Source organism: Euprymna scolopes, chromosome 29 (assembly GCF_053919585.1).
Source record: "Euprymna scolopes isolate OS-2025 chromosome 29, ASM5391958v1, whole genome shotgun sequence".
Classification (NCBI taxonomy): domain Eukaryota; kingdom Metazoa; phylum Mollusca; class Cephalopoda; order Sepiida; family Sepiolidae; genus Euprymna; species Euprymna scolopes.
Genome location: NC_136510.1, coordinates 81,680,966 through 81,685,859, shown reverse-complemented (window position 1 = coordinate 81,685,859; position 4,894 = coordinate 81,680,966). Strand labels below are relative to the sequence as shown.

The 4,894-nt window shown below is 32.1% G+C and overlaps 1 pseudogene; it reads right to left on the bottom strand.

Moving 5' to 3' along the window:
• Positions 1–372: 372 nt before the first annotated feature.
• Positions 373–489, bottom strand: LOC145253135 (5S ribosomal RNA; annotated as a pseudogene).
• Positions 490–4,894: the final 4,405 nt, after the last annotated feature.

Here is a 4,894-nt window from a genome sequence, read left to right as displayed (position 1 = left end):
ATTCGCCCTTTTGAAGGTCTTGTTTTTTATCCTTCATGGAGACTAGCCACCCTCCTCACCAAACAAGTCTGATGGGGGAACCAGTTTAGCCGCCGGTGACCCGACCATGAGGCAGGTAGTACTGGATTACACGATACCCGTAGCATATGACATGACTGAATACATACATACATACATACATACATACATTACAAAGGCTTCCTTCAGTCTTGACAGACTATGAATACCCACTGTAAAGGTGCCTGCGCGTGAAAGTTTTGTGGCAAGAGTTGCGCAATTATCGACCACACATTTCCTGAGTAAACATTGTTGAATACCAGCGGTAAGTGGAAGTTCAGGACAACTGGAAACAATGCCGAGATGAGCGGAAAGCACATACAGCGCCTATAATTCCCAGATGGTCACCCATCTAGTACTAGACAGGATCGACGTTGCTTAACTTCAGTGATCTGACGAGAACCGGTGTGTCAACGTGATTATATCGTATGTAAACACATGCATACATACATACATTTAAACAGACAGGTGAGATTTATATTATAGATTATATTGGATCCAATATATAGTAGATATTTTAAAAGTTTAAAGAAATGATACATGCGCCACCACGGAGAATTAAAACAAAAACGTTTAGCTTACGATTTACTTTTTCATTTTGACGTTAATGCTTGAGCTATGAAAACATGTTTGCTACAAGGCTAAAAATTAAAACAAGAACCAATAGCTACTACGTTACGCATGCCTATTTATAATGCCGTCGTTCGACTTTCACTTGAAAAATTCCATTTTTAAAATTGTCACACATTTGTACCGATTTTTCCTGGCTAAAAAAAACTAAACTATGAGTTCGAATAGCCTATATAATAAGTTTCATGTCTGTAGACGAAAAACATACAGGGGATTTTAGTAGGCAAAATATTTTTAACAAATCGCATACATACATATATATAGAAAGAGGTTTGTGTTTACTATAAGCTTTTACGCAATTACCCAAATATACATTATATAGAATATCTGTATGAATATAATTACACGTAATATATACTGATTTAAAATTAGGTTTTATTTTTATGGATATACATATTAAACCCCTTTTTTCTATTTATTTTAAAAGAAAGTACAACTTGGTCATATATGGGTCGTGGAATTGCATTTATCAGCAAAAGATCTAGCTGGTACGCATACATAAATATAACTACTTCATTTACTCACGTACTGAAGAGTCCTAGAGTGGACGAAACGCGGAATATTCAGTGAAGCTTAATCGCCGTATCTATTTTATAACTTACTACATAAATATATATAGAAAGTGGTTTGTGTTCACGGTAATCATTTTACGAGAATATTAAGCAAGTATAAATCATGTAGTATGAGAATCTGCTCGGATAAAATTACATGTAAAAGTTAACCAAACATTGTCATTTTATAAGAAAAACCGAAAAAAATAATAGGGAATTCATTAAAATGAATGTTTAAAAGAATATGCAAATTAGCTAGATCTTTTTGTAGATTAATGTAATTCATCGGCTCATATATAACAAAGTGGTATCTTCTTTTCAATAAATACAAAAGGGTTTTTTAACATAAATATCAATGCACCACCCAAAAAGCATTCCTAGGAGCATATATATATATATATATATATATATATATATATATATATATATATATATATATATATATATATATATATATATAAGTAAATTTTTGGTACAGCAGAATGGAAGGAGAAATTTCAGAGGAAACATAATTTAATTTAAATACCAACAAAAAACAAGAAATGGGCAGGTGAAATTAAAATTTTCCCTAAGGCCTTATCGTCTGACCCTCTAAGAGGAAACGTCAGAATGATAGATTAAAAACTAAGAAAACGAATGAGGGAAGAGGGGAATTTTGGTTACAGTTGGAAGAACAGTGGAGAAAAAAAAATCTCACTGTTCAGGTGGTTTTAAATCAATGAATATCTCCAACTGATGTCTAAGAATCTTTTGTCTACACAGGCTAGGTCGAGAGTTGTTAATAACTAACGCCTCAATGATATTGAGATGATAGTTCGACCTAGCACTGTATAAAACAGAAAACCACCCATCGGAATATTGATCGGCACACCTATTTATACTCAACAGGTGATCGCCAATGGCAGACTCATGAGCCTGGGAGTGCCCGGATGCTCTCGAAACCTGGTGTAGTCGAATATCCCGAGGGATATGTTGGGATATTCTCATTTCTAATCTTTGGGACGTTTTGCCAACGTAGTCAGCTCCACACTGACAAACGAATTTATAAACAACAGAGTTCTTTTGAATGGTTGGCAAAACATCTTTACGAAAAGAAGAGAAAAAGGTTCGAGTTGTGTAAACTACTCTAAGCATAGTAGCTGGAAAACATCGTTGAGTAGCAGAAGAAATCCTTTTAACAATATGAAGGCCATCAGGACCCAACCATGGTAATTTTAGATAAATGGGACAACGTGATGGACCAATATGTTTACTGCTATTAAATGTAGTAATTTTACGTTCAATAGTAGATTTTATTATATTAATGGGATATCCATTATTAAGAAAAATAGTTGTAATTTCACCAAGTTCCGTATCAAGACGGTTTGGTGAACAAATCATAAGTGCACGATGCGTAAGAGCGCTAATGAGGTTTATTTTTCTAGACTGAGGGGCAAAAGAAAACCAATTAAGATAGAGCCCTGTAAATATATATATATATATATATATATATATATATATATATATATATATATATATATATATATATATATATATATATATAATAGAGAGAATTAGACGTGGAGTCTTCAGAGCAAAGTTTATTTTAATGTATTAATACTTTAAAAGGAGAGTGCTCATAGTAATGTAGATATATAATAAGCTCAATAGGTATATTTATTGTAGAGCGCTATATATATATATATATATATATATATATACACACATATATATATATGCATATATATATATATATATGTACAGATACATATACATATATATATACGTATACATATATATACATATATATACATATATATATATATGTACATATATATATATATATATATATATATATATATATATATATATATACACGGCATAATCACGTTGACATACGGGTTCTAGTCAGATCACCGAAGTTAAGCAACGTTGAGCCTGTCTAGTACCAGATGGGTGACCGTTTGGGAATTCTAGGCGCTGTATGTGCTTTCCGCTCATCTCGGCATTGTTTCCAGTTGTCCTGAACTTCCACTTACCACTGGTATTAAACAATGCTGACTCAGGAGAGGTGTGGTTGGAGGTGGCGCAAATCTGGCCACAAAAATTTCAAAATTTTCAGTGGGTATCGATAGTCTGTCAACACTGACGGAAGCCATATATATATATATATATATATATATATATATATATATATATATATATATATATATATATATATTAGTGTTGAGACGATTAATTGGAATCGAGGATGAGAAAAATCGAAAGTTTTCGGAGTATCGGAATCGGAAAAATGTGTGCCTATTTTCCGATACCAAAATGATTCCGTTAATTATCTTTTTTATTTGATTTTGTTTTAAAAAATGTATGTGGTTTGTTTTAAAAAAAATTTCCACTACTGCTAGTAATAATAAAATAAAAAATATTTATTGATTTAAACTACCAGTAAAACAAAAATCTGTAAATCACCCTCTCCCACAAGTGGGTTTTTACGATTGATAAAATATATATATATATATATGCATCTATGATGTGCTTTTTTTTTTACGGTAATCGAGACAAAATAATCATTTTATAGTTAAATATTTAGAGATTTATAAAGAATCAGAATCGGTAATTGTATCGAAATCGGGGAAAAATATTTTAATCATCCCATTATTAATATATATATTTACTACCCGAACCTGCGGAAATTCCGCTGTGGCATCTTTTATATGTAGTATTTTGCTGCTAGGCATTCTGTGGACGTTCAGCGTGAACAGAGACCTCGGGATATTATTGGAGCTCTTTTGTTAAAACTGCAAAATATTTATCTAAGTAATCTGGTTAATGTAGTGTCAACATATATCTTACTATTACAGTTTATCTCCAGTAGGTGGCTTTGACATATTTTCGATTAAATGGACGCCTGGCGCGAACAAAAACCCTACGATATCATTAGGCCATCTTTAGACAGAACAGATACTTCATATGGATTCTATTTTTTTTATTTAATCTCACGTAGGGCCCAAAAGCGACATCATTTTTTTTAATTTCAATTTTTTATATCATTATCTTTTTTACATTGCGTTTTCGGTGATCTAGAAATCCTATTTATTAAAAAGGCGGATGGAAAATGATAACTACTACGAATATTAAATTAGCGTATCTATATACTAATCTAATGTTTGTAGTATGTTATCGCCTTCTTTCTTTCTTTTTTATAAATAGGATCTCGTGGGGGGGGGGCTGTATTATTCCATAAATTAACTTTACGCGTCCTGTACCGGGTATTCTTTTCTCTCTTTTATTAAAAAAAAATTAATTGATTATTTCCGCTTTTTTATTTGTTTGTTTGTTTGTATTTTCGTTTGTTATTTTTTTTTACCTTTTATCTGTATTGGTTGTTTTGTTCGGTAAATTAATTTTACCAGTCTTGGGACGGGTACTTTTCTTGTCTCTCTTTCCTTCAATTAATTGCTAATTTCCGATTTTCTCTCTGTCTGTGTGTGTGTGTGTGTGTGTGTGTGTGTGTGTGTGTGTGTGTGTGTGTGTGTGTGTGTGTGTGTGTTCTTTCTTTCTTTTTATCTATTCTGTTGTGTTCGGAAAATTAATTTTACCAGTCCTGGGACGGATATTCATCTCGTCTTTTTTTTTTAATTAATTGCTAATTCCCGCATTGTTCTTAGCCTGGACAT